The 23,751-nt window shown below is 33.5% G+C and overlaps 1 protein-coding gene across 3 annotated transcripts in view; it reads left to right on the top strand.

The window, feature by feature from the left end:
• The window catches only part of LOC115440460 (ankyrin-3), a 137,389-nt gene that overhangs the window by 953 nt on the left and 112,685 nt on the right, over positions 1-23,751 (top strand). The window lies entirely within an intron of this gene.

The raw sequence follows: 23,751 nt of genomic DNA, 5'->3' as shown, positions 1-23,751 counted from the left end.
ATTATACCTAAATATTAGCCATACTTAGTATATAAGCAGATAAGTATAATTGATAGGAATTTTGCTACCTATGCTTTATTGATTTATTTCTTGATTATTAAATTTCAATGTTATTATACAGTGTTAGACACTATTTGATTCATAAATTTAGTTTTAATAAGAAGAAACCCGTCAGAAAGGCTTCAATTTACCTGGAACAATAGTATATCTACATCATTTTAGTACCTACATAGTATGTACATGAAATGGGACAAAAATTAAAGTTCTTGAATTCAAAGAAAAAATATGCACATCATACTGTAGTATTTAAGGTATCTACAAAATGCAATTTGATTTCATGCCAACATAGCATTATATATTTTTTTAATATTACATAAAAAGATGTATCTTAATAAAAAAATGTAAGCAACATAAAAATCTTTATGATTTGAAAAATAGCGCTATCATTTTATTTGTCTCCTCAAATCTGAGTTTAATTGTTCTATTTACCACATTTGATGATACACAAAAAATTTTAATTATCCATTGAGCATGCGTTAAAAGGCCACACCAATTGACCTAGTCTAGTGGCCCAATTAAAGACATGGTCTCTTGTAATGGACTGTCAAATTGGCACTTGTCAACACAAGACCACCGGAATGTGGTAATGTTACCTGGATTCTAGAATATACTGGGCAGTAATCATTTATGAGAGTGTCTAGTGATGGTCAGTACATTTAAATTCATAATGTAAAAGATTTTTAAAAAGATAAATATACATTTTGAACTTGATCAGATTTAATTAATGTGATTTTTTTTTCCACTCTACCAAAGTTGTTCATAATTATTACTTAAGAATTGAAATAAAGCCGAAAATATACATATGTAGATTAAAATACAGTAACAATTTTATTGCAGTATAATAAAATACTTAATTCAATACAAAATATATATGTATATTTTGGATCCTATTCATATTAAAAATCCTTTTATCAACATTAAAAATCAAATGGATTTTAGGTTTCGCATCGAATCCTGGCGTAAAATTTTGCCGATCATACGCTTTATCGCCTAAATCGAACAAAACTTTACTCTAATCTAGGTCAGGAAAACGCCAAATAAAATCTACAAGATAACCAATAAGTAATAAACTAAAGCTATAACAAGTAAGCAATTAGTTAATCAACAAATACAAATGAGCGAGTTTTATAGCTGCATGACATCACTTGCGAGGTTTGCCAGCATTCATGGTGGACCTTGTCTGTCACAAAATTACGTAATGTCCATGAGTAATTCTTATGTACAATAGGAAATTTGTTACGAACAGCTGTATGTGTGTGTAACAGGTGTTTTCAACATTTGGGTGCCTACATTTCCGAATTACGAATTGATTATAAGACAGGGTGGATAGATAGGTTTTATTGAGTAAGTATATTCTATGATAACTTCTAAGGATTCTTAGTAAATGATAGTACTTATAAAATATAGTATTTTTGAATCTTTAATAATAATATTGCGAACCCACGATTTTGACAACCATATTAGAGCATTGCAAAGACGTTGTTTACACAAAATATACACGCCATACAAAAATAACCTAGGCTAAACACGGTCGCTAGTTTTTTGCAAATTCAAGAGTTAGTCAGAATTATTTTTAACCATGTCTAAATATTATACGCTCATTGTCCTCAAAAAAAAACTAAAGCGCGTTACCAAATTGTCCTGTTGTGTTACTTTTTTGTAGTAACATCTGCTGCATTATTACACAATTTGAACAATGTCGCAATCTGCGATGCGCCGCCCTAATTCACAGTCCGTTCGCTCCATATAAAATTGCACGGTGGGTAGAGTTGAACCTTGTACTCATCCTGTAACGTTATTTGGGCGGCCGCTGTTTATAACTTATGATTCATTATTTTATTTAAAAATTGCTCGTACTAACAAGGGTAAATTACGCCTGATATACAGATTAGTTGGTTCCTAATGCTTTAGTTGGAAGAATGAATGAATTTACAACTATGATCATTTGGGATTTGGCAGATAAGTCAAGCGGAATCGACCGAAAGATTCCCTATATTTCGTCCATGGCAGCGATGAAAATTTGAAGCCAAAATGTATCATTATAAAAGAGATGGTTACACGTTTTTCCTTATTAATATAAATTGTATTCAGACTCGATACAGGATCCTCGGTCAAGGTCGCATTGCAGATGGTATAATAGGCACGGAGTACTGTGGGCATTCGCAGGGCGTGCCCGACCCACCTTGCGGCTTATTCAGTGGAAAAATCGTTATTCTAGTCATTACTGAACCGCAAACCCGGTAAATACAGTTGGTGCCGAATGTAATGTCGATTATAGTGGATTATTTTTGAAGGCCTCAATAGCTAGAGACCGCTTTCATGTCAACATTTCTTTTTGTTTTCGTTAGAGAATATTTCCTTTGAAAACTATACTGCACCACACAGCGCATCTAACAACGAATTTCAAAGTTATGTATCAAAACAAACAAAGCAATTCGGTGTAATAGAAGACGTCCTTTTGTTAGAAGGGGTTCTGTCATCAGTGGTAGGAGGCTAGGAGCTCTACGAATAGTAGCTTGTAGTCGATTAATGTTCGGTTCAAATGGCTTTGTGCGGCCTGTGGCTCATTTATTAATTGAACTAGCTTTCGAGGAATATTCGGAATTCTGCTCAAACGGCGAGTACCAAGATTATTATTCTTGTAAAATAACTATAACTTATACCTATTACAACCGTCACTAGCCTGTCAATACAATGCGACTATTCTGCCTAGGATGACGTTAAATACTAAATTACTTGTGACTCTACCATATTCTAAATTCAGCTATAAACAAATCGCAAACCAAACGTCCAAATAAATCACACTATCCGACGCCGAATGTTGTCAAATTCTGTTTGACAAGTAATCGCGTGAGCACCGTCGTTCACTGTCATGTCAGGCTTTGGGAAATGTTATTGAAAGACCCCTTCAGTTTCGATTGCGTTAGTAATATGGAGGAGTACAATAGAAACGTCGCAAACAGATTAGGGTGGAGAATGTGGTTATGATTTGTTAGTATAGTTTATCGCAAACGAATTTGATACGTGTCTGGCAATATTTTTTTGGTTTTAATGACGCAAAACTATTATGTTTTATCTAGATTCTAGATTAATAATATTTATCGACACCGAAAGCAAAACATCGTAACATTTTTTTTTCCAATTTAATAGTTCCAACCTCCAACGGATTTACCCTAACCTAATTTTAATAGAAAAAGCTAAAGTTTTGCTTAGACGCCTATTAATTTATAAATACTATACAGTATAAAGCAAGTCGTTTAGCACCCAGAAATAAATCGTAAGAATGCCATGTGAACCAGAAATATCACATCTATGTATAAAAAAAACCCCAGTCATAAATAAAATATCGTCAGCTTTACGATTCTGCGAAATTTGAATTTTATACATTAATAAACGGATGAAAACAGTTCGGGCGACCTTGTGCGGCTTCTAAAATGACGTCACGGGAAGAGGGAGCAAACCCTTACCGCCATTATGCCCAATAATCCTTCGAGCCCCGAGAGAATACTCCGAGTATGGTACGGTGAAATCAAGTTCACATCACATTCAGCTATTTTTATATAAGACCTTTAGAACAGCCTTAATCGCTTGAAGTATATTATGTTAAAGGTTACATATATTCTACAATTTAAATTGTATTAGATTTAGCATTGAGTCTAATAATTATTTATATTTTAGCTATGTATTAATATTTTACTTTGTTGTGGTATACCGAAGTTATTACATTGTCAGACTATATTACCATAAATATCTATTTGGTGCTTTCTCTAAATACCGTCGGTATATAAAATTCAGTAGTATACAGTAGTATTTAAGTTATTGTAATCGTGATCATATTATCATGAGTCACTACTATATGTAGTAATATAATTTACGCTTATCGTTTCGGTTGCTCGATTAGTCAGTCGATTGACGTCACATTGCGGCCGTTTTTTTATGGTATTAGATATAAGAATCGTAAAATACATGTAGGTATATTTGCATATCCCCATTTGGTCAAAAATGTGTTCTTTGTGCAAATAAAAGATGCACACGTTTCGTTCAGGAAGAATATAAAAGGAATTACGGTAATATGCACCCACATGCTTATCTAAACGATCCGAAAGTTCCTTTCTTTGAAAATGCTGTGGCGAAGGAAATTAAGTTCACATCCGGCGAGTGCAACCGAAACCTTAAAACTGTTGGATTACAAAGTTCAACGTGGTGTAACGATAGACAGCAAACACGACCAATTTGGTTAATGTGCCTTTGTTTGTACTAAATGTTGGTGTAAGTTACCTTTTTGTGGACGGATACATGTGGTAAACATTTTTTTATAGAAGATGAAATAAAAGTGTTTTGGTTCGGTTGCAACATTAAACCAATTTGTAATGTAAGGTAGTTTATCTTGTAGCCGGTAGACGGCTTTCTTATCAGTCATGTTATCTGTGTTAGATTACCAGCGTCCGGATAGAGACAGTTTTAGAATCGATTTACACGAGGATAGTAATCAACTGTGAAAGTCTTCACAATCAGTGAAAGATTGATTGGATTTGTCACCATTCTATAGTATATTTTCAAATTGCGAATTATTGTGAAAATTATAACTGCACTTGTACTATTTTTTTTATCTAGTCGTGATTATAATCTTTATTTTCTTTCCTACTATGAACCAGTCATAATATTAAAATTCTTATCTTTAATCCGAAGCCTGTCTTTGCCATAGTTGAAAACCTTTATTACCTACATTAAAACTGTGCAACTGGAAAGAAGAGCCATGTTTCGACTAACTTGTTTACTCATTACCATATTAAATGCTGTTTTTATGCAGTGCATGCAGACTTGTTTTTCGTTAGTTATATTGACATCTTTTATAAATTAAAAATAACAGCATGCAATATTCTCATAGAACATACTCCCAAAGTAAAAAATTTCAAGTACCTACCTAGATTTGGGATGCTAGTGTAGATTATTATTATTTCATAACTCCATGTGATATGTCATTCACATGTCACATAACACGAGTATGCAAATGTCGTGGAGGAAATAACGAGCGTTCTGTCGTCATGAAGACTACGCACAATTGATCTATTGAAGCTGTAACGAGATCGCTCGACACTAATCAATAGTAGGGACGTTGTTGACATTACAACGGACATGCGTACTTGTCGCTGTTATCAACGAATTGCATTCGATATGTTACTTTCTATTTTCTATGATAAGATTCATTGAACTGTTTGGTAACATAAAATAATGTATTATACAAGTTTTCTCTTTTGGTGATCATTTGTGTCGATATTGAACTTGTATAATATTTTTATGACGTTAGAATTGATTGATCTAAGAATTTCACCTGTTAAAACTAAACAAGATTTACGACAATTGTTTATGGTAAGTTCGAATTTCATCAATGGTAATTATAATTGCAGTCTAGAGGTAATAGTTGAACAAAGGTGTACGAAGGCTGGATGTGCCCATAATATCTCGCAAAATTCATCGTTACAACAATAGTGGACTGAAACTATACATTGTGGGAAAGTGTCTTTAATCTTTGAAAGCTAACTGACACGTATCTAAAACTATAGAGTTGCAAAGTTAGTTTTAGTTTGTATAAGGTCTGTGTTATCTCTACAAGTTAGTATTAAGAATTGGAGCGCCAGAATTTCATATACTTACATGCGCATAAATGTGCTTTTAATAACAGAATATAATATTTTTTATATCAAAGTAAAAGTAAATTTAAATACTACAAAGAGTCCACTGGTATAATTATTGTTAATCTCGGTGTACACAAAGAATGCCGACTGTCAATTTCGGTATTGTTCCATTAATTAACTTTCACCTATTGCATCGAATAAAGCCTGGTTATTATAATAGCCCCAGTACCGCACCGATTCAATAGAACCTTTGTTTGTGCACTTATATTTTTATTTTCATCTATTATTATATTAAAACATGCTTTATTTAGTTCCGAGTGAAAGCGCTGTCAGTTCTGACATTTGCACGTTGTGTTTTATTTATGGTGCTGAAGGTATGATTGCGGGTTTATTAAATGCCACTTTGTAATGTCGAGTTCTAAATTAGACGCCCTATGCAAAAAGAGTTGAATATGCTTAAAATAGATAAAAAGATCCTGTTTCGACGAAACCGCAGAATTTCCGTAGATTGTACCCCATTCAATTTGAAGGTTGAGTTTTTTTCGTACAACTGGATCTGCACAGGCTTACAAAGAAATATTAATTGTTCCGTAACTTTATACTATTCTGATATAAATGCTGTCAAACATTAGGAATACCATAACAGAAACGATAGCTTTAAATCCAGACATTGTAAGCCATTATCCACAATTTTATATTTATAACACGTTAGTACGATATGAAAGGCTAACAGTAACACGTTTATCGTACAAGGTAACACGAATTCCAAGTAGCAGAATTGACGAGGAAAATCGTCAAAGATTTTCCTTACACGAACGAAGTCTAAGCGAAAAATTCCATGACGAACGGCCAAAATCGATCGGTAACCGGCAGAGGTACGCATAAATATGGGGTTATTTCGGTCCATTTGTCTAAACACGCATACGTTTAACGCAAGCTGATTTTAATCAATTGTTGCTCCGTCATTGTTTTTTAAACAGCTAGATATTGTTGATGAAAACTTAAGATTTGACATAAGGCGTCTGATATTGAAACGAGATGATTTGAATTTGTTGTTGATACATCTCTATGCGTATGGTAATTGGTACTTAGTTGATACAATAAAGAACTGAGAGACGTTACAACAAAAAGTGTTTACTGTAGAGCCAGTATTCGCTTGCCGTATTTCAAGTCCGTTGCAATTTTGGGATGCAATAGAGCTTTTTCCTATTACAAAAGCCGCAACGCATAGAGAATGCTCGGATATTGTAGATTTTTATCGCCGGGGTATATATTTACCACTAGGTAGCACTATACACTAATAAGGCATGTCGGTTACGTTTTTTTTTTAATATGACGAACTTTTCTTAAATCGTTTTCAGTTTTACAATAAATAGTAATTAAAATGTTTAATTCTTAATATTCTAAATTTACTACAATAATAATTGGTTGGTTCAATTTCTGGACTGTATACAGCTGGCCAAAAAATATGCTTCAAAATATTTTCATTGCTCTAATTCGCCAGTCAGCGCGCGATCACAAAGGTGTTTCTGGCTAATTTCGTTACATTTTCCACAATTTGTTTATTTTTTTACGCATCAAAATAGCTTACGTTCTGACCTACTGTGGATTTTACGAGTTTCACTGAACACCAATATATTATCCACAGTGTAGCAACTAGTTGCAGATTTACTACCATACATAAAAGCTTTGACAAGACGTCTCTTACATTTTTGCATCCATAGTGCCTTATTATTGAGTGTTTCTTACATGGTGGAATTTAAAAAAGTGTGACTGGGCACATACAAAGTTGGAGTGAAATTGTGCACTGAAAGTTGAATACGAGCCACATAGCTTTTTATGTTATTTTTATTACCTAGTACCATAGTAGTACAAGTGAGTCTGTAATGAAATATTTTACTGATTACAATCGTATTCATTTAACAATGAAATACTATCTATAGAGCACGTATTCGTATTAAATAGACATCCATAAAGGTCAAAAATTTAAAGAACATTCTCAATTCAATCCCTACATGGTTATTCGTCGTAATCACTTTAATTTTTCTACTATTGCTCTAATGAATTCACGTGATTGCTGTAAATAGCTGTCCAATCAAAGATTTCTTACAAGGACACATTTTTAAAATTGCTAGACGGTAAATTAAAATATAGAGATTCAATAAATACCTACCTAAAGCCTTGTACGCACCAGGCGGGCAATAGTTTGAAGCTTGGCTGCCTTTTCAATCTGCTAACAGCCGCTCGGCGTGTTACATGGTGGACACTTTTATTATGAAACTGCGTAGCGCAGTTGTTGAATGGATTGAAAGAGGCGGTCATCCGGCACGTGGTTATTCGCTTAGTGCGTCTGACGCTTTACAGTATAAATCGTGTTTGTTATATATTTGAACCATTGTAGTTGTCAAGTAGGATATCCAGGGAAAATATAGTGTTTCACCATAATGGTGGGTAGTCTTATGTTGAAAATAAATAATTTCCCAACTTTCGCAGTCAACTTTCAAATTGTCTCGACTTTTGTTATTATAATGCTAATGACAAAATTATGGCTGTTTTAAAATTTTATCGCTGAATATTTTAAAGTTTCTAAAATGTCCTTTGCGAAGATCGAACCGTACCGGTCTACATGCAATGCTAAATGAGGGCGTTAGCACTGACCGACCGTGAATAAAGACTTCTGCTTTACGAATTGATTGTGTAAGTGGCGTATTGTTTCCGTCGCATCTGTAAATGATTACATGAGTGACTATTTAGAAATATCCTGTTATAAGATTAAATCGATAATGCTCAATGAACGCTATACCTGTTTGAAATGAAATGTACTTTGTACTTTTTTAACTTAAACCTTAAATGTCAGGGACAATGTACCTATTAAGAATATTTTTCCAATAGCACATAAACTTGAACTTTGTTGAAAAACTATGTAAATTCTATACGGAATGAAATTATTAAACTTCTACGAATACAATATTATGGGTATAGCGAGAACGAAACATAACAAATGTTATTGGATCGCCAATCCCGAAATCAAAGTTATTTTTCTGAGCAACTATATTTGCAATCTCCTCTTGCTCCACGGGAAGGTGGCGGTGCGTGACGTCATCAGCCAGGCAGCCAAGTGGAAAAAAACAATGGCCTCGGCTCCCGCAGGCCCCATAGCTGTAGAATTTCTTATTTATTGTTTTAACTTCGGTAACTACTTGTACGGGATTTTATAGCAAGAAAGAGTATTGGTGTACGGGATTCAAACTTCAGCGGTTATTTTGAACGTTTCGTTTTAACGGTTTGGTCATTATTTTATATGTACTTTAAGAATGCGTTTAAAATTAATAATATCCAATATTTTAGAGGTGAATCATGGAGACATTCATGGCGCTGGTCTACAAGCTGGCTATGAAATAAGAGGTCAGGGACTGTATTCTCCCGTCGTCACATATTATGTTTGTGGTATAGTGAATATTATTTTTTCGGGTCAGGTTATGACATTAAATCTTCTAAAAACTGATTGTTATGTTAGTAATAGAATATACTATGGATATTGCATACTAGGTCTTTTACTGTTGGATTATAATCCATCAATGAATTGTTTTATACGTCATAGTTGAAAAATAAAGTTTCAATTGATGATACACAGGAATTTCTATGAAAGTCATACGTTTTAATGGAATTTTATTTGCACCTGGTGAGTGTAAATATTTATGTTAATATTATCTATGTTAATAAGTTATTATAACTGTTTTAGCTCACCGGGTATGACATACATTTAAAACATTTACTGAGTGTCCAAATTTTATTAATTTTAAGTTTCGCCTTGGTTGATAATACATTACCGAATATAATATGTTATATATTTTGTATAAATATAATAATATATGTCGAACACATTGGGCGCAAACCTATAATTAATGGTGACCAGACACCAGTCCTAGTATTTATAACATCGCCGTATCTGTGTAGTTCTAATGACTGTAGCATGATTAATCCTTAGTAATAATTGTAACGTATTCTAGATAGAGGCCTATAATTTAAATTAACAATTATTTTCTCCAGAATACCTGTTGCCACTCGGCAACCACAAACGACACGTATTCTTATACCTTAGAGATATCACTTCATATCCCATTCATCACGGAAGCGGCAGGGCGGTAAGCTAATATGGCGTTGTGAAGTCATCTCCAAGTGCAGTGAGAGCCCGGTGGCACCGGTCACGTAATGGCTTCCGGTCTGGGTTGCCAAGTGCCAATGCGTGCAGATCAGTGCGGTGCTACCTGCATTGCGGGTGATTAACAACAGAAGATTAATGTAGGTCAATAGACGACAAAGCTAATGAAAACTACTGGATATTGCAGTATAATTGAGATCGGTTTTGGTAAATCCTGAAGAATTCCATTATTTTAAATTGTTACGTTTTGTTTGCAAATAAAAAAGAACTTGTGTCGCAATTGTATCTGTATTGTATGTACTTATTACAGTAACATGTGTTCTTAATTATACCTAGCAAATGCAAAATAACTTTTTTACTGCGTACAGCTGATAAATAAAACAAGTACTACACAGTGCTTCTCTAAAGCCATTTAATTGCCAAGTAAGTAACAACACCATATTTGAAATGTGTAATACACATGAACTTTGGCTTTAATTTAATTTAGGTAATTGCGTAGTAAATTATAGGTGACGCTCCTATAGCGTGTGCAAATAAAGATTTATAACTACTCATAATTTCGTGTCTTCTTGAAATTTGCTCGCAATTTAATTATATTATTCGTTCGTTCAGTGCGTCACGTCCAATAAGTAAGATTAGTAAGCAGAAAACATGAGTTTGAATTAAGAATGAGAAATGGAAATGTTTGGCCTAAACTTGGTTCTTCGAACCTTAAATAATATGTTAAGTTTGTCGAAGCACAAAAGCTATGTTTAACTGAAGAACAAATATTTCCATAAATACTGTCTATGTGACAATTTTGTACTTGGATAATTCCTTTTAAGAACTCACAATGAAAAATAAATAAAATGATATAAGCAGTGTAACTAAATAAACAAGCGATTAATATTATTACGAATAATTTCGTAACAAACAAGTAACAAAAGGTAGAAATATCTTAACCACGGTTCCACATTAAATTAGTTTCCATTGTACCCATTGGGAAATCAGCGTATGTTCAACGTAGGATTTTAATGAAAACAAAAAGCACACGTAATATTGGGACTTGTGTGAAAAGTCGCTTGGGTTGACCTTATTTTGTTGAATAGGCACGCCTGTTTTTTCATATTTTTTGCCCTAGGCATTTATTCGCTGCTCACTCTCTTTTTATGGAGATAAATGAGCCGTGAATAAAAAATCTTTATGTAGTTAGTGCGGTCGTTACTATTATTTGATGCGCTACAAACAACGGCCTTGGAAACCATTTTTATCATTATGCCATACAAATACGGCCTGTAAACGCTATAGTTATTATTAAAGTAATGTTCGACGTACTAACTATTTAGGTAATCTTGGCAAGTTCGTTTAATATATTATATATGTAAGTAGGTACCTATATTATATTATCAAAAACCAAAATAACATTTTAATTATTTACCTTACCTGTATGAAAGCACAGCGGTCGCCATTTTAAAAGTTACCTAGAAAGTAATAATCGGGCTTAACCCTTTAAATATTTAAGTTACGCATTAAATTATTTATTAGTAAACATCTTTTCGTCTGATTCGTGACATTGCATTCAAAGTAGATTTTAAACATTCAGTGCTTGACGCAAATCAACTGAGTGCCATTAACAATTCAACTACGTGCGCCGACATGACGACGGATGATTTCAATATTTTCACAAAAGTCCATTCTTATTTAATCCTGCAGAGCAGCGCTTAATTTAATCTGCATTGCGCGAGAACTGAATGCATTTTGATTTAATATTTCTTCGCCCTCGAATACGCCATTAACAATGCACCCATTGAAATGTAGAAGGGGTAACCGAGAGTGCGACATTATTCACAATAAATTGCTTCGGATTTGGCCGGAAATTAATGAAAAGCACCAGAGTGGGAGGACAATAAAATCGACCCTATCGCGTGCTGCGTCACAAGAAAAAATTATTCCATCCTGTCATCCGGAGCAGTGTACTGCACAATTTTGTCATTTGTTTTATTGCGGTGCTGTTTAGCGCGTCGCGTCGTTGACCCAGGCTCTTGTCCACAAAAACAGTTACTTATGTCATCTTATTTACTAACGTTTCATAATATTTTTTATGAGCTAGAATAGTGCTTAAATTTTACTTCAAGTTTGTGATTTTACGTATTGGGTAGTGTTAGGTCTGGCCGAACAGTGAATATAATGACAAATACACATTTTGACATGATTATGATATGGGTTTATGCAATAGCATTCAAAATCGCGTTATGAAAATTATGTTCTAAATGTATTAACTACTTTTTTGAGTTTCGCAAAAGCTCCTCAGGTTTGTAACGTTTGAACAAAACTCGTGTGTTATTATTGGCCAAGCAAACACCCATTTCAATCGATGCCACTGCGCCAAAAAAACTTGTGTACACTGTACAATCTACAGCTGCTATTGGTCGATCCGTAATAATATAGCTAAATCCGGTTATTATGACATTAGTTGGATGTTTATAAAAGGTCTTCGATTATGTGTTTAACACGTCATAATATCTAACCGGTATCGAAGTAATGCAGTCATTATAGGTGCCGTCAATTTCTCAGTAAAGCAGTTATTACATGTTTTTTCGCAATCAATATTCTATTGAAGAAAAACAGCTATTGTAGGTAATGTCGGTAGTGTCTCGGCCGTCGGTGGCGAGCACCTTATGTGGGTTTGATGCGGTATGTAGTGATTGCAACGGGATTGTGGCGCCACAACGCCGTCACCACCGTCGCTAGTTTAATCACCGAGCGGATATTATGCCACCATGGCGTGATGCAGGCAAAGCTCGCCCGAAGCAAAGCTGCACCAATAAATTGATGTTTTAATCACTCACGGCGTTTTTAATTAAAACGGCGAGCCATCGCAGCGAACTATGCATGCATTATTAATCTAGATAAAATGTATAAATTAAATTTAAAATTATGTACCCTTTTGTACTTATAGCGATTTTTTTTAATATCGTACCAAGTGACGTTACTGTGCGTGCTCGAATAACAGCATTTCGGCCGTGTCAAGTCCGCAAATAAACTTGTGATGCAATATGCGTTCAAGTCATATACGCTGGCAGTCGCTGTGCATGTATTTGACCTTTATTAATCTTAGTTTTCTATACATAACCGAATAAATATATAATAAGAATTTGTGGTTTTACGTTTCGTTTGTGAGCTAAGCAGACGGCTACGTTGATTTGAATATATTAAGTCAGCAAGGTCGCCCACTTGTGTTTTCGGTCTGTTCAGCCTAACTATACTATAATGTGAGAGCGATTGAATGCTGTGTGCACAAAACGTATCGTCATGGCGTGATCACAAACCACTGAGATGTAACAATGTATAGTGGCGGAGATAGATGATGTAAGCATTTTAACGTATTTAACCGGTTTTTGTGTACAGCGGAAAGTAATAGTATAAATGCACGCTTTTGTTACGCTCGTTACGAACCATAAACTCATCCATTTTTATTATTTAACACATTATTATTATGTAGTCATATTTTTCTCTATATTAGAGTCAGACTATTTTGAAATGTGTATTAAAATATAAAAAAGTTTAAATATAGGCCTTTCTTCTTCAAATACAGTCTATTTATCCAAAATACTTCTTATCTAAAAGAATTTTACACAAAACTACGCAGTATAAATACCTATAAATTGTACACCGTGTATAATTTATTCCCGACATAAATCTTATTATGAATTATGATAATAACATTTAATACAACCCGTATTAACAAAGTCAACGTTAGAGAGAAAGTATCTTAAATACATTTAACATTTTAATTACAGTTTGGAGAATGACCACGTTTATTCGGATTAAGTATTTGTCAATCCATGTTGTTGGCTAGGAACTTTTGACCTTTACCCCTTATATTTTTTTAACTCAACAATCTGTGTTCGAGCTAACTTTGTTTGTTGTTTCTTATGTTACTTTCAGACCGAAATTCGCAAACCAGACAAAATGTTGGTTATTTAAGCGAGTTGGAAAAATAAATTGAGAACTTTCCCTTTTTCAAAGTTTGTTTAAAAGGTTCGAAATACCTTTTAAACTGCTTGGGCGTGAGTTGTGGGTTTTACAACATTTTTATAATTAGAAAAGCTACACTGTAAACTGTTTTATCTACACAGGCTGAAAGAGCCGGTTAGATAAGGATGATACCATAAACCACTGTTACAGAAAATCCACGTGTTGTAAACACTAAAATTAATGTTGTGAAGGAACAAGTGCACCGCCGATTCGCCCACTTTTTTATTCTTTCTTCAAAGATTGGCAACACCCTCACCTTGGAAAGACGGGTTTTTATAGGCGGTGATATCCGGAGATTAATTAATAATTACTATTCAGCAGTAAACCGCAACATGATAATACAGGTTACATTTTACTCATATAAAAACATTGTATGCATTGTATGTTACATTTCTACTTATATTTTGCGTGTTTGAAATTTAAAAATCTATATCTATACTTCTATTATATAATAATAAATCTTAAGAGTTTGTTTATTTATTTGTATGAACGCGCTTATCTCAGGAACTACTCGTTCCAATTGGAAAATTCTTTTAGTGCTGGATAGCCCATTTATTGAGAAAGGCTATAGACTATGTAATATCACGCTATGAATAATAGGAGCTGAGGATCAATAAAAAATGTTGCAAAAACGGTTTTTTTTCTTTTGAGAGCTTTCGTTGCTGCGCTGCGTAAACAGTTAAGTTACGTAGCAAACATGTATGACGAAATTGTGAATCTTAAAAAGATCTAAATAATATATTTTAAAAGAAAAAGAATAAAATATAATATTCCTGTTTCTATTACACTTTATATAAGAATTCTCAGTCTACAAAAAAAATGGAACAGTACGTTTTTAGTATAAGGATATTATAAATGTCTAGCAGCACGACGTTTTTACAAAATTATACGCTATGTAACATCAATTTGCACAATATATGGTCATAATTTCAATTTACGTGCACCGTGCTGCGTGCAGCTAAGCATGACAGCTGCGACATTGCAATCTTCATTGTTCCGTACACAAGAATATTGAATATATATACATGCTTCATTAAACGGTGTTATTGATCATTTGTCACAGGATTTATAGGGTCATGGAACGTGTGAGGTGACGCAGCGGAGACCGGTGTACACAATGGGGCTTGTTAATCCTTGTTTACTCAATGGTTTCCTATTTTTTTGAGCTGGGGTGTGAGCTCGAAGCCGAACTTATTCAATAATAAGGAATTCATAATGCCCACAAGTTATGTTTATAAAATTCCTACGCTTGCTGGTAGTAATTTCGAAAAATTATGGCGGCGAGCTATAACATATTAGACGTTGATTAATCGCTTGGTCTGTTACCCTATAAAAATCGTCTGATCCCGACTATCCACGTTGGATTTATTTGTGTGTAAATGAATAATATCAGGTATATTATGTTGTATTTTTATACGCAAATAAATTTATATGAGACAAAAACAACGCATTTCTCTTCATCAATTTTCTGCATGCTTCGTTTGTATAATTTAATAGGTGACCAGTAGCCGATTTTACATTATAAAATATTTATGTTTCTTGGCAGATATCGATGTACAAAATACATTAAATGTATGTTTACAGACTTTAACTGGTGATGATTTCACAGCAGTGACAAATATAACCCTTATAGAAATGAGATCATTATAGCCAGTTCCATTAGAACGGCGACTTGCCAAAGACCTCTATAAATGGATGAGTCGAAAGGAACATGATACATCGAATCATTAACGTGTCTTATAATACATAATGTAAGGTATATCGCCTATTGTGAACTATTATGACAGCTTAGAGAAAGCACTTCCCCAGTTTTAATTTTATTGTGGGATGCTTTACAGTGCACTCCTGATAGTAAAGGCAACGAATAAGTATCTAAGCCCAAAGCGAACAACGTGACCTAAAACTGGAACTTTTTAAGGATCGAACCAAATCAGTTTGGTAAATGTAGGTGTGTTCTAATACTAGCACGATCTCAAAAAACCAACGTAATAGCTGCTGTCTTTCGTTGTTCACTAAGATGCTAGAGTCTCAAAACTCTTTGTCGCCTTTCAATTGTTATTCTGTTTTATTAAAGTCGACCACACACCGCACTACAATGTCCATCTGTTCATCATGTACGTTGATGTTAATTAATAATTATTAAATGACCCATTTGCTGCTTCAACTATAATTAAAAAAAAATACGTATGTGTTTGAATTGCAATCCAACTGCTCTTCGCATTATTTACAATTCTATTCGCGTGCACTTCTCGATATGATATTGATTAGTTTCGCAATGTGTAACGCATTATCTTCACTTTCTAGTCGGAAAGGTATCGGCTTTATCTACGCACGAGGCAGATGGCTTGTCTCAAGGATTCAGGCGTAAACAAACACGCGTTGGTGTTATTATAACTCAATTTTCGTTATATATCGAAAATCAATTTTCAAACAGTACCTATCGGCAAGTCATTAGTAGTTGGCGCCCGTGTACAGCAGTGGCACGGTATAACACAAGGCTGTTTTTATGTACAATAATATATCGACAAATGTGTGGATTATGAAATTCGTGTTACGCAAAATGCGTATACGATGGTACTATCTATCCACTAATATCAATTCATATCTATTCACCATTTATAATTTAATTAACGAATGACGATTCAATCTTGTTCATACAGAACGCTCACATATCAAATTTAATTACATATTGCAGCGGAGCAGCGGAAGCGGTCGTGGGAAGATCACAGTTATTGTACCATTCTTCAACTACGGCATTTGTACGTTGGCTGCGTGATATCGTGCGCCGGACGTTATATCCTAGATACTCGTATAGAGATAGCTCCACAAAAGACACTTTTAACCTACATTTCATCTCGGACTTGCAAGATGCCAGCTGCACTCGACCCAATGGTAAGATCTGTATTGAACGCGCCAGCACCAATCAATACAAGATGGGTTTTGATTTGATTTGGGTATCGGTGTCAATGGAATAACTAGGGGTGCCAGATCTATCAGAGTTTATACTATTTTGCCTTGACATAGATTTTTTTCCTTTTTTCCTTAATAATTATCTGCATATCTACGATTTTATTACTTTAATTATTGTTAGGTTTATAATTATCGTCGTAAATGAATGTTTTTATATAAAAATGGCAGGCGGTTTTCAATAAAACAGGCCTGTATTGAACGAGATAGTATTGTGTAATAGGTACCATTTACTAAGAAATACAGTAAACTTGGCAACTCACCTAATACAATGGAGAAATGAAGTTACGTTCGGAATTTAATATAAAGGTCTTTGTACCTTTTATACTATCATGTTCTTAGATTTTGGCGCCTGTCGTTTCACCGCCCACGCCCTGATTAAATATAATTCGTATGGCTTTAATTTGTTTTCTTATAAGGAATTGTAAAAATCCAGTATTTCTTGAGCTCTGTTTTGTGCTTTGGTTGCTTATAAATAGAAGCAGGATATGAATTTTTAAAACATTCATGAATACTCTATTTTGTGTACTGATGGAGCCCAGTAATTGTTGGTATTTCTGCAATCTAATGGAAGAAGTATGATGGTTTGTATAAGCCCAATATTTTGCTTATGTATTTAAATTAAACCAAAACACATTTTATAGTTAATAACTAATTGTAGTTATAGATATCATCTGGGGCTAGGTAGATCAAAACAAACAAACACGCCTTTACTTCTGAAGGGTAGGCGGAAGTTCAACCAGAACACCCACTTTTCGCTTTGACGTATGCTTTGCCCTGTGATGTAATAGAGGACAAACCCTTATGGGTATAAGTTCTAGACACCGGGCTGATACTAAGCAGAAAAAACCTTATATTACTGCCCGATCCAGGTGTGAACCCGACTCGTTAGAGTGATGTACTGCGCACACAATAAAGCTGCTTACGTCATGGCTAGGTACGACAGTCTGTCTAGGAAGATCGAAAACTATTTAGTACCTAAACGTATCAATGACACGACTATTATTAATTTGTGGTTAAACATTATTTTTTATTTTCAAGGAGGATATTAACACATTTCGTTTTATACCTAACTTGGCTTATAACTTTGAGTAAGTGCCTACACATACATGTATAGATAAATATATCGTATTTACTTGTAATACGTGTCATGCTTTACATACTTACGTAAGTACTTATTGGAAATTATAAACCCGTAGATAATAATTATGTCATACTTACTTAACTCTAAAAACTTACATTTTCCTACGTAAATAATATCCACCATATAATCTATAGAATACATATAAGCTTACTACGTGAATGGACTTGTCTATAGGGTATAGAGATATGTATAATTAAAGTTATAGAATGACACATGAATGGGTTTTATTTCGAGATGTTTCCCACACGTCAAGTTCGAAACATTTGTGTCGGTGACATGTGTTAGTGTCATCATGAAACAATATGACATTCGTTGGTACTTGGAGTATAAATAGAAGGAAGTTACTTTAAGAGGTATTTCTATATAAATTGTACCTATAAATTAATTGATGCAGAGGTCTAATGAAGTCATCGTAGTAAATATATTTCACTATAAATAATATTATGTAAATATGCAACTTACGTAATCGGTTACTTATTAATTTGTTAGAAAAATCATCATTTTCTTTGATATAGGAAAGAAATAATATATTATTTATTATTAAACGTAATCTGGTACAAACCTTTTGTTTATGCAATATGAGGTTTCATTTATTGCTAAACATCTAGGAAGATGTTTAGCAGGTAGGAACCATATTACTCTAACCTATGCTACCTCACTAAAAACATGAACTGAAATAGTATAAAAAAGTAATATCCCACCAATTAGGCCGCATTAACAGCTTCACGTGTTAATAACTGGTCTACTACACTCCATTAGCCGAATAAGTATATTAATGGTATGGAACATTTTCACTTACGCCTTACTCGGTGAACCGTTTATGGTCATGTCTTGCTGTTAAAGTACGTAGAATGGCAGTAGCAGCAGTAATGTAGGTTGATGCGCGTACGCAATGTTGCGGTTCCATAGAGGAAATGGCATCTGTTAAAATTTTGTGTCATATCATGGTGTTATATTTACAAGTTTAAAAACAATGGAATCTTGAATAAGTTCATACCTATATGTTTTTATATGAATGAAGGAAGTGTTTATTGGCTGAAGAGTGAAGATGAAGAAATATTTACTTCAAAAATCTATCATCATGGCAAAATAACCAACTTTAAACATGCCATACGTGAATGAAATAAAGTTCCATAACCACACATAGATATGAAAGTAGGCTAAGACAGTCATGCTTTTAATGTTTAATGTTAAGGCCGTAGAAGTACGTTTCTAAATGCAGAAACAGGAATGTTTATGTTTGTAATGTTATAATTTCGTCCTATGATTCAGTCTTAACCTTTTCTATAATGTTGGCATGATGTCAAATCAGCCTAAACTCTTGTTGTTATAACTACGTGCACTATTTGGGGATAATACTAAATTAAAGATTATAAATTGCGCGTTAGCAGTACATATTACAAAGACAAATTTATTCTTTTAGTAGTATTACAAAAACAAATTTATTTGTATTAAATGTTTAATTTTTAGTGTAGTACAATAAAAGTATAAATAAAATAATAGAAAAGAAATTATCATGTTACGTTAGTTACAACGTTTTATATAATAAGTCCGTGTCAACATACTGAAATACTTACTAACACAAAGTACAATAATTGATTAAATTTTCAGCTAGATTTACATCTTATTTAATGTTCGAACTTTAGTTACGTAGTCGTTGAAAACAAAAAGCTCGCTAACATCCTAACTTGGACCATTAACGAACTATCACGTCGATTGGAAAGCGTATAAAATTTTATGTACCTACCTAAATGTTTGTAATCTGTCTGGAAATGTCGATAGCAGATAGATAGGTATGTAACATCCGATAGTTACAAAGGCGTATGTTGAAAACTCTTTTTTGTATTGGCACGACAAGGCGACTGTACTATATTATGGCTCATGTTATGTGGCCCATGGTTACTGTGCAAATTTAAAAAATTAAAACAATAGTAAAAAGTAAAACAACGCAGCATAATTTAAATTCCTATTATTTACTTATATAGTTTAACTTGACCCTTGTCACGAAGCTCTATAGAAAGAATGGCAATGTTTTTGGGAACATTCGTAGATTTTATGCAATTCGTCTGTGGTAGACGCATAAACACGCAATTTGAAATAGATCATAAAAGATTTAAGGACTAGAATTTTTGAGCTGGGCTATGTTCGGTCATACTACTACCATATTATAGACTTTAGTATTCCCTGTATCAACTTTCCATAACATTACCATCTGATAAACAGTTAAACCTTATTACGTCATCGGGTAATCCCGGTGGTGAAATTGTAAATGCGGGTAGCTGAATTGACATGCAGACTACGTTGTAGTAAGTAGTTTCTACATCTTCTGGTGCGTGTGTGATCGTTACCTATGTTTAAAAATTGCAGTTTTATTGAGGAAAATTCCAAGATTGTGCTGTTTAAATAGTAAGGAAAACATACATTGGTTTATAACTAGAACATAAAGAACAAGACATGGTACAAGTAAAAACAAACTTGTTTGGCGTAGTGCCCCTGTAATTAATTAAGGTTTAAATCAGTCGTTTCTTAACTGTTTTGTCTTCAAGACTGCTCCTCAATCTTCGGTTATATCACGTTCATTTGTCACTAGCCGCCAGCGATTTACTGTAACTAGACTTCATACATCATTTAGGTTCGTTGGCCGTAAACAGATTTACATAAAATTATTTTTCACGAACTAGATATATCTATTAAATGATCTATTTAAACTGTGCATTATTTTGGAGTAAAATAACATATTATGTAGCAGATGTATGTATGATATGTAGCATCCATTATGTATTTATAATTATATATTCTATGTTTTTCTGTATTTGTGGGTGATTGAATAACCAATATAAAAATACAGTCATATTTATATTATGTTTATAATAACTAATGGTCGAATTTAATATATGAGTAACACGTATTATACTTACATATATATATTTTATTTGCACCTCTCTTTATGAACTTTAATTACGCCAAATCTCACACTTCTCAGTGTGACAATGTGTTTAATTAAAAGAAGTATAATCTTTTCTCTACGTAGATTTATAAATGTTTAATATTATGATTATGTTTGACATTCAGTAAGACTAAGTATAGACATTAAAGACGATTATTATCAATCTCTTCTCAATTTGACCACACGTTTTACCATTAACAAAAGTATACATGTGTCAAACGCAGGGTAGTGTACGTAATGGTTTTTTTTTATTCATTTAATGTATTTCTAATTCATATTATACCGAAATATTAGCTTTTTGCACTGTGTCTCCATAACAATTTTAACTCTGCTAAATCATACTTCTCCGTCCGTAGTTTTCATAAAAGGAAATAACTAAGTTCTTGGTTCAAATAGTAATGTATAGAAAAATTAAGTAGGTATTATAACAAATTATCCATGGCATTTTGTACATACCATCTATGGTTTACAGTAGGTAAGTGAAACTTAATAATGAAAATTAATAACTGCAATTAAATCAACGGCAGTAGTTACGGACACCTTCGCTGAATGAGCTACAATAAATCTATTTATCTAAAGGTCACTTACTTTCTCAATTTACTCGGTCTTACATTAAACGAGGATAATTTCGTGCCTTCAGATCAGATAAACACTGAACATGATAAATCGTTATTGCGAACTGTGGTTAGTTTCGTGTTGACCATTACTTAGTCCTTTCTCTTCTTTGTTTGATCAGAGTCTAATAGGTTTTGACCGAGCTACTTTATTTTCTAGCCCTGTATTTTGGAAAATTGGCCATTGACGTTGGGAGAGTATACCATTTTTAATACACATAATGCTTTATATATCAGACCTATTTACCTTGAGCAAAAAAAAGTAATTGAGGAAAGGAAACATACGCTTTTGTAGGTGAGTAATTTAAAGCCATAAAGTTCCTTTTACTTGGAACGTGCTAAGACAATTGAATGGAACGGATTGATCATTCGATTACGCAGAATAACAGTCGAAAATCAACAAGAAGCAAAATACAAAAAAAAGGTGGAAAGAATAATAATAACGCCGTTTCGTAGCACTTGCGAACTTCTTTTCTTTTAATGATACGAAAATAATGCAAAATTATGGATATTTGATTAAAAGTTCGAACAAAATTCCTAATTTATATGTGAGAAATAACGTGGTTTTACAGTAGGTAACATTTCAAGTTTATAAATGTTTAACATAAGTATGAGGAAAAGTTCAGAACTCTACTTTTCGAAGAAGTTATGATCATGAATTACCTGCCTACTCATAAATTAACAATTGTTACTCCGAATATAAATATATTTATATATGCTTCCAATTGCTATCGTAACTTGCTATAGGCAGGCTAGGGCGGAAACTGTAGATATACTATGTAGCAAAGAACACTTAAAACAGCTTACTATTTACATAATCTAATTAAACTACAAAAGAAAAAGATAAGTGGCAGTCAAGCGGGAGAGATTAACAAGCGCTTGTAAAAGAGACATGCTTGCAAAAAATGAAAAATCAACGAGAGAATTCTGCAAACTGCAGAACGTAATCTGTTTTAACGGAATTCAGTTTAACGAAGTTTGAAGCTGGCGCGATATGTGATGGGATTGGACGCTGAATGTGCGATGGCCTCACCAAATAAAGAATTAGATTTCAGAATATACGGTAATGAATCCTTCGTAGTTCCATTTTGAAATACACAATTTTTCTTTTTCAGTTCAGACGAAGCCTTTGCTTGTACAAATGTTTTGATTAAGCTGTTTTATTTGATGTGGCTCACGGATCTTTTCGTTTGATTTTGTGAATTTTGGCAAAATACCTGCTTATTTATTAACAGTTCATACATAATGTAATCGCACTTTCTCAGGAATTCTATTTCAAACCGTGACGACGCCGAAGTACTACAGAATAAGAATGGAATGAAGTTTAAAAGGGTGTGTGAATAAAAACATCTAATTTGAGAGTAGGACACGAATTACCATATTATTATGAAATGTAAAAAATCAGGCAAACAGGTTTGTTTCGCTTGAAATTACAGTAGCTACAATTACCGCAAATTAGTTCCACTGATAAAACTTGTTTAATTTATTGCCTATTATCATTTTCCATTTATGCGTTAAAACCTGCGTCATTGCATTATCTATCCTATTTGCCTGAGGTGATGATCTATTCACATTACGCGCATTAATTGGAACGATTACGCGCTGCGGTAATCAACAACCGCAGCACTGCGCCATCCCGGCGTATTTAGCAACATTTTCAATGCGGTATAAAACTTTACAGTTAAATTATCGATGGATTTATTATTCCACGTAAAGGCTCAATACTACGCTTTTATTATTATTATTTTTTTATGCGACGAGCGTTGTCTTCACAGTTTTCAACACAAACATCTGGAGCAAATTGCGTGACTGTCTCTTCAAATCAACTAAGAGATGTCGACTTCACTCCCTACCGTTTACGCATGATCTGCTTTGAAAGTAACAAAGTGAAATAACTACATATAATCAGCACGGATGTTTCCAATAAATTAACATGATTTGTAGTTAGAATATAGTTAAAGCTAGTGAAAATGATTCTCATTAGTAGTATAAAAGCAACAGGTAAATTGCTTCATATGATTGATTTATGTAAATTAAAATTTTAAAAGGATAAAATGTTTGTTTTTTTTATAATAAAATAATAAAAATAAGACCAAGGAAACGTAAATTATATTAGATACTGTGACATAGATGTTACATAATTTATTTTTAGTAGGAATTGTACCTACTATTAGCGTACTTGTTAGCATTTCGCTAATTAAGGA

Source organism: Manduca sexta, chromosome 3 (genome assembly GCF_014839805.1).
Source record: "Manduca sexta isolate Smith_Timp_Sample1 chromosome 3, JHU_Msex_v1.0, whole genome shotgun sequence".
NCBI lineage: Eukaryota > Metazoa > Arthropoda > Insecta > Lepidoptera > Sphingidae > Manduca > Manduca sexta.
Note: the sequence above shows the minus strand (reverse complement) of the source record. Positions and strands in the feature narration are given on the sequence as shown.